This window comes from Vollenhovia emeryi, unplaced genomic scaffold (assembly GCF_000949405.1).
Source record: "Vollenhovia emeryi isolate VEMERY1.0 unplaced genomic scaffold, V.emery_V1.0 DF939172.1, whole genome shotgun sequence".
Taxonomy (NCBI): domain Eukaryota; kingdom Metazoa; phylum Arthropoda; class Insecta; order Hymenoptera; family Formicidae; genus Vollenhovia; species Vollenhovia emeryi.
Genome location: NW_011967194.1, coordinates 1,095,795 through 1,110,134, shown reverse-complemented (window position 1 = coordinate 1,110,134; position 14,340 = coordinate 1,095,795). Strand labels below are relative to the sequence as shown.

At 40.8% G+C, this 14,340-nt stretch overlaps 1 protein-coding gene across 2 annotated transcripts in view; it reads right to left on the bottom strand.

Moving 5' to 3' along the window:
- Positions 1–14,340, bottom strand: part of LOC105563769 — an 80,569-nt gene that overhangs the window by 35,877 nt on the left and 30,352 nt on the right. Inside the window, exon 1 of one of the 2 annotated variants that reach the window (XM_012015666.1) lies at positions 8,709–9,018. The exons of the other annotated variant lie outside the window; for it this stretch is intronic. The gene's annotated coding sequence lies outside the window, so the exon portion shown is untranslated. Of the gene's footprint in view, positions 1–8,708; positions 9,019–14,340 lie in introns of those variants that run through there. 2 annotated transcript variants of the gene reach the window in all.

Below are 14,340 nucleotides of genomic sequence, written 5' to 3'. Positions count from 1 at the left end.
AATGTTTCCGTGAACTGACAGTTTTTAGGTTAGAAAGGTGCAAAAGTGCAGAATCACTCCAGCATCCCCTTAAGATTATAGTATTCGGTCACGTGTTTCCTCGCTTCTCACTTTCTCCCACTAGTCCAGCCGTGGTCTTAACGAGAAGTAATTTTGTATGTATTTACTGTTTATTGTTCCAAATTTGCGCGCAAAGGTGCATCAACTCGCTGTTGCTCTAACAGCAACTACTTCAGTCTTAGTATGAAAAGAGTACGCGCTTATAGGTATTTGGATATTCACTAGAAGAAGTTAATTTTTTGGAAAATGAAAACAAGCTGAGAAAACGTTCAAGTTTAATGTTTATTGTCTAACAAGTGAGGGAACTTGAATATTAAGACAAAACGATTACACGGGGATTCTGTAAAGATTTATCGAGTGGTTACCCCCTTGCAACCCGCTGTCTGCCTTTCTCTTCATCTCTCCCTCGATATTATTACAACGAAACAACGCCCACGATTTCCCTCGTGTCGAGCGGCCACTAACGAATCCACGTGTGGCTGTTTCTTTCTACATCTTGATAATCCCATCACGCGAACAAGACGGGAAAACACGCGCGATAGGTAGAAAAATAAATCGAAATCAATACCTACCCGCATCTCGGGCAAACAAACGAGAAGATGCGGATAATTCTCAATTGTATTTTGCTCTGCGGAGATTCATCCATCAATGGAGCAACCCCGTACTATACCGACATTTCGGGTCTAGCAACGTCGAGCCGTCATCCATCGTGCCGCAAAGTCCTCCGCGATGCGGAAATTCACGGTTCAACGGGCGAATTTCAAAATCGCACTTCCGCACACACTCCGTTTCGCTTCTCCCGTTTATTTTCCCTCGTTTCTCCTGGGGGACGCGCTCGCGTTCCGGCCGAGATTCGCCGAGTACCCCGAGGATCGCATCGTGGATGTAAACAAAAGCGACGGAGGAAAAGAAAGCGGGCCATTCAGCTGTGAAAACGGGGTCAAAGGCCACTCGTCAAAATTGGCATTCGTCGCAATCGCGCTCGGCTGAATGCGAATAAAGCGCGGGCGAGCTCCTTACGGTGATATTCGATCAGAGGCGCGAGAGTAATATTGTGCCTGCGCAAAGATAAGACGGTAGAGAGAATCCCGGGAGATGCGCGGAGAAACTACTTTGGTTACTCGACAAATTTGCAGACGGGCGTTTGTATACTCATCCGAGTATCACGAATCACAATAAATCGTGCAATCAAGTAACTGCGTAACGGATGCTAATTTTTTTTAATAATGATGATTCAATCGTTTAAGATTTCATCTCTGATCGGCAAAGGAGGACTCGATCAGGCGTGAAGGAATTATCAGAGACGGGGATGAAAGATAGAATTTCAAAGAGCGCGCGCGCGCTGCAGATCTCAAGTGCCACTTAGAATTTTAGACCATTCGACCATTCATAGAGTTTAAAATTTTATGTAATCGCTTGAGAAGATCACAAAGGTTATGTAAATTATTCTAAAGACGTGGAGCGTAGAATTATTCAGCAATCGCCTCGGATATCGCAACGAAATTTTCGGTGGGAGAAAATGGGTGTCGTTTTAAAAAATTTAAGCTGTACGTGGAGAAAATATTGAAATAGAGATCACGACCAATTTTGTTAAGTACATTGAGATTATAACATTGCAATATTTTAATTTAAAGATGTTCTACCGAATCCTGACGGAAAATATAAAGTTTTCGGTCGACTGGAAAGAAGAGTAGGGAAAGAACGTGATTGGAGAATGAAAGGAAGAATGGCAAATGCTCTTCGCCACTTAACTGTAAATCCGCGGCGCTATAACGAGTCGATGGAGACTCGTAGGGTCTGAGCAGAATGGCTGTCTTGCACTATTAAGACACAAGACAGTTATTGTGCGTTACGCAAAGGCTGAAAATATAAAAATTGTCTTAAGGCTGTCTTAAGAGTAAAGACAGCCATTCTGCTCAGGCCCTTACGCTCGAGAAAAATGCACCCTTCGTTCGGGATTAGTAGCCGCCGCAAGGGGGTAACCACTAGCTAAAATGTTGTCCCACCGATTACACGATTTCATTTGATTTCATCTGATTACATATATTAACTCATTTAATTGCCAATAATTTTCTCTTATATGCACGTTTAAAAATATGTGACGTTGTTAAACCGCAAAATATATTTTTCTTATTTTACTAAGAGGTATTTGCTTGTAGAAGTAATTTCAGTTAAGATTGTAGTATTCGGTTAGGTAGAAAACGTGTTTCCTCGCTTTCCCACTTCTCCCACTAGTCCAACCGCGGTCTTGATGAAAAGTAATTTGGTATTTGTATGTACTGTTTATTGTTTCGCAAAAGGTGCATCAACGTTTCAACACGCTGTTGTTCTAACAGCAACTACTTCAGTCTTATTATGAGAAGAGTACGCGCTTATAGGTATTCGGATATTCATTAAAAGAAAGAAATTTTTGTAGAAAATAAAAACGAGCTGAGAAAACGTTCAAGTTTATTGTCTAACGAGTGAAGAAACTTGAAAATGAAGACAAAACGATTACACGGGGATTTCGTAAGGATTTCATAACGATTTCGGAGACACTGTCCCACGATTACATCAAGTAGTTACCCCCTTGAGCCGCCGCGCGGCCCCAAATCACCATACGCGGCGCGATTTCGATACCGAAATTCCTTTACGGTCGCTAGCATACCGCGATATTATCACATAGAAGCTATAATCCTAATTTTTCGTGAAAGTTCCTCTCTTAGAAATGTCTTATCAATTCAGGGAAATTCCCAGAAGATAGCAGAGAGATCCAGGAAGGACCTTCTGTGCAATGGGAGGAATAAAAGAAGTTTGAGAATGAACCTGATGTAAGTTTTATACTTGTACGTGACCCATGTGTTGCATAATGTAAGAATCTGGAAAATGCTTTCTAGATTCCACTTTGCTCCTTCTGTACGTTCAATCTGAGTAATTACAGCCGTCTTTGCGTCACGTGGCTAAAAGAGTCAAATGCAAAAGCGCCGGCTCTTTGGCGAGGCAATAAAATGGAAAAGCGTACTCTCTCGCACGAGAGTTAATAATGAGTCGCATCGACTGAATTACGTGCAAGATGATTTCAATATTCCGACGCAAAAGGGATTCGCTGTTCGATAACTAAACGTGGGCAAAAGAAAGCGTACAAAGAGCATCAAAGAGCAGTCTTCGTCGCACTTTAATATCGCGAAGAATTGCACAATAATTGTGTCATTCATAAAGGAATTAAAGACTATAACGTAAGGCAACGTGAATTGCCGTAACAAAACATTTCTCCTGATGAATCGACTCGTTAGAAATCGATTAATTTGAGAAGCTATCGGCTTAACGGACACTGCATTTCTAAAAAAAATTGTATTTTTTTTCAATTAGCGAAACTGCGTATCTTCGCTTCTTTCATCCTTTTATACGCGGTATGACGAAACTCTTGTTCCACTCTGCAGAATAAACGGGAAATCCGCAGAGCGGAGTTTACGAGCTCGTTTCCATTCGCGAATATCCACTCCGCGTGCGGGGTGTCTTCGTGCCTGTCATTTCACTTTATGCGCGACGGGTGTGCATTTCTGTACCATGGAAGTTAATCAAGTACTGATTAAAGAGCGCGCCTAATTAGAGAGTTCGCCTGAGAGCTACTTTAGCACGTATGTCAAATCAGGTCGTGAGGACGCCAACGTTGATATCATCTCTGGCGTGTTTATAGAACAATTCGAAAATGTGCAACAATTATTGTCGCAATTACTGTTACATTCATGCGATCTCTCTGTAATCACTTTCTGAAATGTAGAATCTGAAGCTCAAAGTCTTCCCGGAAACTTAATTCGCTGGTCTCGTATAATTTCTAAAATTAAACGTTCCTGTAATAACATCGCGCCTACTGCCCTTGTAAGTTGGGGATTCAAGGGAGTTGAATGTGTGTGTGTGTGTGTGTGTGTGTGAGAGAGAGAGAGAGGGGGGGGGTGCATAAAAAGCAATAAACATAATTCTCCGAGTTAAATAACGACTAATTCTGAGAGATAGAGATTTAAGTGTACGAGATACACCACGCGGAGTTCTGCGGAGCCCGCGGAGCGAACGACACACGCAATTAAATCTACCGCGTATCGAGCTAAACTGCATCAATTAAACAGAAGTCAGGATAAATCGACGCTGATTCAAATACGGAACGCGTCAGTGCATACATTACCGCGCGTTGCACGCCGTTGCCTCGCGAGGATCTCGGGATTATCGTGTGTGGGTGTACGATGTCACGATCGAGGTATATCTCGGCACCCAGATATATTATCGCGACGGAATTTGCGAAGAGCTCGGATTATCAATTTTTTTCTCGCAGGTTATTTCCATGCGTAACTGACGAACCTTTAGGGGACTCGAGAGAAATATCTGCCGTGCTTTTGAATTAAAACAACGACGGCAGCCAATACGACAGCATCACTGGCTGGATGCCTCGTTGAGATATCAAGCATGGGAAATGGAAAACATGCAACTTATACATGTTGTACTGCGAGCTTTTGGAAAGTTGCGGAGAATATGTACACACACACACACACACGTACCTATATAGCGTACAGTGAATCGCGATATAACCAGCGAAGAATTCAGAAACACAGAATAAATTCTTTCGAAATTGAAAGATGTAACATCTGAATGCAACATTTAAATCGGACTCCATCATCGCTGTTAAAACATTTCAATCCGAAAAATTTTCATCGATCGGAACGCTCTCCTGCGCACATACATATGTATTACTCTACGAGCTCTGACATGCGACGCACACGCATACTTATCTTTTGTCATGTCGGATGAAGATATGTCGTCGTATTCGCGCGTCTGGCACCTGGCACTTAAATCGAACTCGCGTCCCGCGAAATTTCAGCCGACACTCCGGTAAAAGCCCTTCGAGACTTTTAGAATGGAGCGCGGACGATGGGAATGGCACAACGGCGGCAACCGGAATAAATTTCAGAGCGCGGCTTTCTCTTTTTCCCGATGCATCCGTCCGATTCTTTTCCACTCCGTCTTCTCCCTCGCGATTTCATCCAACTGCTTTATGACATTTGCGAAACTCGCAGAGTGTATGAGTGAGTGAAGCGAAGAAATCTTCGATAGGGGAACGATGGCGGTAGAATCTTTCCGAGAATTCTATGCGAGGAAGGGGACGATTTTGCATAACAAAATTAATTGAAAATGTACCATAACATTTTTCATTTGACACTTCGTTTAACATTTCCAATATATGGAAATTAATTCGAGGCGATATAAATATTATTTATTATTTTATAAAATAAAGTAAAAAAAATTGATTTTTTATTCGTGTTTTAATAGCATTGTGAAGTTTATGTTAACGTAAATTATGTCTCAACTATTCTCATTTTCGAAATTGATTTTCTTAAAAGCACAAAACTTTATATATGAAAGAAATTGTTACTTATTCCAAATTCTACTTAAAATTTTTTTTATTTTTCATACAAAATCATCCTTTCCTCGTTATTATTCATCTGGTACGTCAGAATAATGAATTCTGCAACTGTTCAGTAGTTGTCATAAAAACTAAAACCCCTGTTTTTCAAGTTTGATAAGGATTCGCGAAGGATATATTTCGAGTGGAAAGGCAAATCCCTCGGACGGTGAAATTTATTCATGCTCGTTTTTCATGTATGTTCACCTACCACGCAGGATTTAATACGAAAGTTGAAGGATCTTAACCCTTGAAATACCGGCGGATACATGTCTCTTGGGCGGTCATTTAAATTCTTGCCACGACCACAGCAACCGTTAAGATCTTTCTTATATTTGGCAGAAATCATTCAAAATATATGTGAAAAATATTATAGCTATTTTATATTGTTCTAGTTGCTGACCCAACAGTTAAGTTTATAGATATGTTTCTTCTTCTCTTTGTTTTCGTGGAAACGCGGAAAACTACGCAATTAACTTACATCTCTAGTACAGTCCATGTAAGTTTCGTTTCGATATCGTGTAAACTCGATAACTATTTATTTAATAAGATGAACCTTCAATAAAATGTCAAGATGAAAATGTCAAGTGCGATACTTTTAGAAGTAAAGAAACAATATCAAGTTTTTTTATTAAACTTTAGAAGAAATTTTAAAATATCGTAAGGTAGTACATGTCGATTTATTTTTATCTCGATTCACGGAGAAAGCAAAATTGGATCCTATAACAAAATAACCCATCCTCGCTTCCGTTATTCTACACTTTTTCATACGCATTGCCTTTTTTCCCCGTTGTGTCTACTTTCTCTTTTCTTAATTAAAAAATTACACGGAGACGCATGCTATTAATATAAAAGAGTACTGGAGGTATTAAAAGTAAATTTCAACTAACATCCTGATTGATATTTTAATCGAATAGTTCTGAGCACGATAAAAATATTCCTGGCATAAATATACGTATAACAGCAAGGGAAAATTTTATGTCTCGAAACATATTATTAATTTATTTAAATATCAATATAAATAAGCCCTACGTATATTAATAAGCATAAATTTTTAATAAATTTCGATAAAAATAATAATATATACGCATGATTTGCACTGTTAAATTGAATGAAATAATTTCAATCTGTATGTCTCTCTCAGAATCAACTGGGCGAAATATAATGCGAGTTACGAAAGGGTTAACGTATTGCGCTGGCGGCGGGCGAAATGTTCATCCGAACGAACTTGCTCGCCACGAGTTCGGCAAACAGCGAAGTTTCGAGGTGGTGGTAAATCGAGGCACGAAACGCCGTATAATTCCGCAGCTCGCGGAAACCTTTCATCTCGCGAGGAATTAATTTATACGAGCGTGTTATCGGACGAAGCTGAGCCCTCCTGCCGACGCGCGATCCGTCGATTCGGAGGGCTCGCGGTGGAATCCCAGAGTGGATTGAAATTGTTCGTGGATGAAATTCTCGGGCTTCGAAATCAAGCTTTAACAAACTTCAAACGGAAACGCGGAAGGCCTTGCCAAACTTTGCCCGGCTCGGCCTGACAAAGCGCGACGATCAGAGAAGAAAAATTGCCGCGCTCGCCCCTCGTCCTTCGTCCCGTTCCGCGAGGAATCAGCGTGATTAATTACGAGACCGCTTTTTGTCGCCCGCACTCGGGGTCGTCGAGTTGATCCGAGTGTCCCTCCGCAGCTGACGCACGCTCTTAAAAGGGTACCTAGCTCATGTGAGCGGTGCGCGCTCTTTGATCGCCATTCAGCCCCTTTCCCGTTATCGATAATATACGCTCTCTGCGCCGACAGACGACGTGAACAATGTTTAATACCGTACAGTCCTAATCACACTTGCGATAACGCCACTATACCGGTGATTAATTATTAAGTCCCTTTTCGACGGTATCTCTACAGCCAAAGGGAACATATCTCTTTTGCCGCGCATCAAATTTCGCAATACCGCGCGCGGGAGATGTTTAATATCGTATGATTGTAATTTTAATTAGAGTACCGCTATAATTCTGATTGTTACACGAGTAATTATTCAGTGCCGCAAAATATCACGCTTGGAAATAATGGCCTGCGGAGAAGGCAGCACCTTGCACGTGGGTATAATAATATCGAGTGTATCTGATCGACGTAATGTGCCTCGGCAAACTTTTTCACATCGAGCCTCGCCCAAACAAAAATTTTCCTTCCCTTTGTACTCGCTTTCATTCACCGCGTGTGCTCGCGAATTTTCCCAGCATTACAATTAATCTGCCGTACCCACGAATTGCGATCGGGACACGACCGCAAAATGCCACGGATACCTTCATTCGGTGCGTGCGAGCTGGCACGTACAATGAATGAGAACTTTGAACACGCTGCCTTCCTACGTGATCGCGGCCGACGTTCCAATCAGAAGCTAAGGGAACACCGTTGATTCCAGGTTTATTGGCGTGCGTGCCATCGATATGAAACTTTCGCGCTCTTTCCTCGCGGAACGAATCGATGTTCCAAAGGAGGCGACTATATCTATCTGTAAATTCCACTGTTCCTAATGAAGACGACCCTTTCCTGTCACAGAATAATGAAATTGTTCTGTTGACTACACAAATTTTGCCATCTAGCTACATAACCAGCCTGGAATAACTATCGTCTCACAACGTATTAGACGAGGCATTTAACTAAAGGGTTCGAGCGGAGAACGAAAAGACAGTTTGGAAAACAATAATTCTAAATTTTTAGAAAAAGGTGAATATGTTTAAAAATCTTTAAAATGTACGCATATAAAACTTGCACGGATTCAAAGAGAACATTTAATACGTTTTTTAATGCCACCATTTTTTAAATATACCAGTTTTAATAACATTTGGTAAAACAAAGAACGAAGAAATTGATAAATTGAGTTGTTTGGCAATATACACCTTCAGCACTGTGAGTTTTCACGTTTTCCAACAGTCTTCACCTTCGAACAATCGAACTCTAAATAATGTTGATAGATGTAACAAATACACGCTACGGAATATCTCTAGAATGCGGAAAAACGTGCGGCCGCGTGCTCCGCGCGGGTCGCGCTCGTGAATGAAGTGACGCGTATCAAGATTATCAGACTAAACCGTTAGGTAAAAAGGTCTCATTGATATCGCCCGTCGAATCGCTCGTTGAATCCCTTGCAATTTAGAAACCCTTAGAATTATCGTCCCGTATACCGTCCGTTGTGCGATACGTTTATTTTACCCATTTACCTTGTGGCGATTGTGGACCTCCGCGAGAAGAAACATTGAAGACTCGCAGCACTCTTCTTCGAATCTTCTCCTTTCTCAATACGTGCACCTCATGTACTTCTCGAGAGAAGAACGTTTGAGAGAGCGAGAGAAAGAAAAGAAAAAACAAAAGCGAGTGCGATAGTCAAATCGCAAATTTAGAAAAAAAAGGAGAACAGACAGTCTCGGAATTGCGCGCGCACGAGAGAGCTTTCGCGAGCTTGCGACGGCACGCGAACCGCAACGGCCAAGTGGCGCAACTGAACTCAGCTGAACCGAGTCGGAGCTTAAATTACCGAAGAGAGAGAGAAGGCGGCGAGGGTGGTAGCGGCGGTGGTGGTGGCGGTGGCGGAACAGAGGGTGAGGATCGCGTCGTCTCCCTCGCATCGATTTACTGACAGTGGCGTGCGCTTCGCGACTCGTTCGCGAGCGCTCGTGAAACGCGCGAGAGGAGCTTGGATTTGGAACATTTTTTTACGGCGCCCAAGAGATAACATACGTTTATGTCGCCAGTCTCGTTTTCGGACGACTGTGACTCTCCGGCGAGCATGGTTTTCGCTCCGCCCTTGGGCGTATCGAGACTACCACTTTTCGAGAGACTGTTTTCACGATCAGAAATAACCATTTTGTCACAACAACGGTTGAAAACGTTCACGCGTGCACGCCAAATATAATTCGCAACTTAAAAAGAAAACCGTATTACTTTCTAAATATATAAAGCGAATCAGCGGTAGATTCTACTCGAATTTTGTTACTGTTGTCAAGCTGTTCAATATTTAAACCACTGTTCTTTTTGTCTTACAGAAAAAGGAATGAATCCGTAAAAATTTACGTACGCTAAATAGCAAATAGCAATAAGTAAAAATCTAAAAAAAAATCTCCATTTAGAAGTTGAAAACTTTCGGTGAAATGCATACTTAATTCAGATTTGAATCGGCATGCGTCGATAAAAATCAGTATCACATTGAACGAACAAATGAAAACAACGCTCCTGTTCGCTCCGTGCTCTTTTAATGAGAAGGAGCCTCGTACCGACCGCGATCGGTTCTCAAGACAGTATCGCCTCTCAAGCACAGCCAAGAGCGTCGTACTGAAGGAAGGGCAGAAGAGACGGAGAGGATGCTCGAGCCCTTTTGTTCGAAATGAATACTACCTTTCAGAAAGTACTAGCGGCGCAAAACCGCAGCACGGTTACATCGTGTACAATGAAAGTCTTATAACGTAATTAAACTTGCGAAACGCCACAGTCCGGCATAAATCGAGGATCGGCGAATGCGAGAACAAGAGTCGAGAAAATGTCAACGTGGAAACTCGTGAAGATTGATGAAAATCTGACGAAAACAATCCGACTTTATTCATTGACGATATCGCAATATATTGCATTAAGAGATAAGGAAACTAAGATGAAAAATAGGTCAGCTCTAAATTTTCTTCCCGGAAGTTGATGTAACATAGAATTTATATGTTTTAATGTATTGTGTAAGTGTTTATATTAATCTCCATTCCACATCCCACCCAAAAACATTAAAAAGTATTAAAATTATCGAATCTTGAAAAGGATATGTATAAAAAAATCGTCCTAATAACGACTCTGATTTAACTTAAAACAATCTGAAATAAAAGAATAAATGTAAGAATTCTCTTACTCCTTGTATATCCACAGCTGTTTATGGAGAATTCTGTTATTTTTCGAAACAAAATCTATACGTTTTAAAACACACATAGAATTAAAATTTCATAAAAAGCGAGCATTATTTTGTTGATGGAAATAACTAAACGTACTATCGGGAAACCACAACCAAATAAAAATATCTATCTAAAAAAATACGTATATCAAATTCGAAACAATACGCACTGATAAATTTGTTAATTATCAGAGTCGTTTTCTAAAAAGTTGCACTTTATTAAATATTATTTGTTAATTTTTATCCACTTTGTAGTATTATCAAAGTATTTGGTTTAATTGCCGAAGATTATCGAACTTTTTAGTGGAGACAACCGCGAAATATATGTGAAGCGTAAGGCTTTTTAGTATACTTTCAGTGCTTTCGGTTAAAATCGCCACGTAAGTAGGAAAAGCTCCCTGCGGGGCGATACTCCCTCGTAATCGAGTTGTCTTCTCCGAAATCAGCGTTTTCCGAAACGTGATCTGAGAAATGCTTGGACCTATATCTCTACCGCCGATATGCTCCAAGCAACGCTCGTATTTGGTATGGTCGTTATTTCGGCACTCATGCTTCTGACTGAAATTCCCCGTACTAATTAGCATTTGAAGCTCGTGGCGCGATCACTCGCACGATTCAACCGCGATATTCCTGAATCTTGTTATAATGCTTCGGCAAAGCAACGCGCCGAGATTGCAATACCTTAAGTGAAAGTTACTCGCGGCGCCAAGGGGTAAAATTCAACACTCTTTCTAAGGATGTATTTTTGTTGCGTGTCAAACTATAAAGATTCGGTTTCTAAAACAAAGCGGCGCACCTCGACTCAACTTATCTCATTAATATGCAAAGTTATACATTATTAGTGCGCCAACTTACACAAAAGCGAGTTGATTATCGCGCTTGATTACACCCATTATTGAGACCAATGAAGAACCGTGTACGCTAGGATTACCTATGTGTGATTAACAATTCGAGTTTGTAACTTCGTTAGATAACCGCTCCGTTCTCCAATGCTTCATTAACAATTCGGCGGAAGGGCAGAAACGAGAATTCGCGAGGCAGAGGCGGAAAAGGCGCGATTTTGCGTGCGTCTTGGCGACCTTTTATTCTCATGTGACGCGCAAACGATTGCGCTATCGTGCGATGGTGGTATGACAAAGAAAAGAAAAAACTATAGCACGAAACACCAAAAAAAGCAGCGTCAGTAAGCGATAAAAACTCTCGTCGGAAACGAGCGGTATGAAAACCGTTTGGGTTCCTCTGCTGCCGCTTCTTCCTTTTTTCCGCCCGGCGCAATGAGGACAATATATCGGGGATTTGGATTTTAACGATTTTCCAGCAGTGATGTTTTGCAGTTTGCTCTCGGTGTTATACACGCTCTAATAAAAAAGAAAGAAAAGGTGCCCGGTTATGCGCACTCGTCGAGAAAATTTCCAGTTATTTCCCACAAAGAAGGATGTTACTCTAACGTGTACTTCCTCATGCTATTAAAGTAACAGACTGAAAAATCCGCAAGATTTTCTACTCTAGCCGTCAAACCAATAATTTGAAAACATTAATTACAATCAAATCACTTTTTCTCGATACTGTATAATCAGACGAATGAGCAAACGGTGGAGCGATGGGGAAATGGATAGTCTTTGGCGTTCCTATGAAATATTAATGCTTCACGGTGACAACGTGACGAATGGACCACGCACTTCTTTCTCACACATTTATTTCCATTGTACGGCTCTATTCGTATACATATTTTCTACTCCCAAAGTAAATTTCGTGCTCCGTCAAACGCAATTAATTCTCAGTTGACTTTAAACAGATTTTACTTTCATGGCATTTGAGCTTCAAGCTTTATTACAGATATATAAACATGACAGATCGATTAATCTTTTTTAATAAATCATGATTATTCTTATTTATTATTAAGGAAAGATAATATGCAATGGCCGTACAAATGATTGTAGATACCGGCTTACGAACAACAGTAGCAATTAATCTTTCATTCACGGTTATTGCCTATCAGCGAAACAATCCGACATCTTGATTCCTGCCATTACCGGTGGAATGCGAGCTCGCCCGTTGTAAATTTTTGATTAAAATCCCGAACTCTCGAGGATCCAGCGAGATCTCGGACGAAGAGATATGGGAACTCCGACACGATAGGTCATGGGGTTTATTTGAAAAATCTCGAGTCTGATTACATGATAAGAGACGAAATTCTCGCGGAAGACGTTAGACGGATTAACCGCCATGGCAACTGATAAAAATAGTAAGAACGAGGGATCGATGGTGGCGAAGAAAGAGTCCGATATATAATAAATCGACATGGTTTTTTTATCCATCTTCCATAGACAATATCTTATCGTTTCCGCGGAAAGGCAAGGGGGAGGCCGAGTCCTGACGTTTCTCGCGGCGCGCACTTCTCCACGACGCGTAACTGCACATCTAAAGGGGAGATTTAGGGATTTACCTTCTCCCGTAGGATGCTCGATCGCATTTGTCAAGAAGGAGGATTTCTTAAGAAGCGTCTTTCAATCGCAAAAACGACTGTTTTTACAGTAATTCCGATCACGAAGAAGACGATGTAAGAAAGTACGAAAGTTTCCTTCTGTCGTACCGTGCAGACAGTATTTACGATAACTACGAACTTTCCTTTCTTAAATCATGATTGAAATTAACCAAAGTTTACGAAAAAATATTTTCAAGATGTACACTCTCAAAATTGGAATACAATTTTTTTAATCGACTAGAAATGACAAAACGCGCGCTTCGCGCGCGCAGTTTGTAGTTGAGCATTGTATATTTTTAGGAATTTGTATATAGGCAAAGAAGTAATTGTATGCGCAGCATAAATTAAGAATAAAACGTAATTTATCACTCACTGATACGAGTCGCAACAGCAAAGTTGTACATCGCTAACTATATATGTTAAACTGCAACAATACAAAAATGTATATGATTATTATACAATAATTATGCAAAATCGAAATTATTGTATTAAATATACTTTCTATTTTATATTTTTTTAAATAAGTATTTATTAAAATAATTATATAGAATACTGAACAAGTCTTTCTTTGAAATGTAAACTCACATAATTTTACACGTATGGATTTGTCTCTAACACTTATTCAAATCCTCGTTCGAATCATTTGGTTAGATAAAATAAATGCACAGAAGAGATGCTTTATTTTGCACAAGTAGCACATAACATAAAAATGTATTATAAGACACTTACCTCACCATTTCTCCGCCGTTGCCCGATGTCTCCTAGAACCTGCTCATCCTCTCAGATTTCCTTGTTGCACTTACACTCACACACCCACTCGCGAAAATCATCGATCGCGCGATATTTCGGGCACTCCCGTACGCGACGTGAAATACCGCGAAACGCACGAAATAGTGTTAACAAATATCGCGTGACTTTCTGTCATACAAATTACTCAAACTAACAACTTGCATTTTCGATTCGGAAGAATAGGATAATGGATAAAACGCTCTTGAATTGGCGATATAAAACGCAACGCGAGCATCGGAAGCACAATATGCGGCAAAGAAGTAGTTAGTCCGCAACGAAACGATATTTTACAATCTTTGTCATTCCATCTAATCCTCGAAATAAAGTATGTGAGTGAAATTTCCAACGATAAGTGTACAAATCAATAGCGTTTTATCCCTATATTCATCGCGATCGAGTCTTGGAAAGCGATAACGCAAAAGTAATAACACACACGGAGCGGACTCTCGCCACTGCCTGCCGGCGCGACGTAGGGCGAGCGAGTGAGATGCTCGGCAACCTTGAGGTACACGATGGCACGCAAAAACATCGTACGTCACCGCACCGAGTGAAAAACAACAAAAAAACCTTGAGAATTCGTTGGCCCGCTTAATCGTCGTACGATACCGCGCCGAGTGAAAAACAACAAAAAAAACGTTGAGAATTCGTTGGCCTG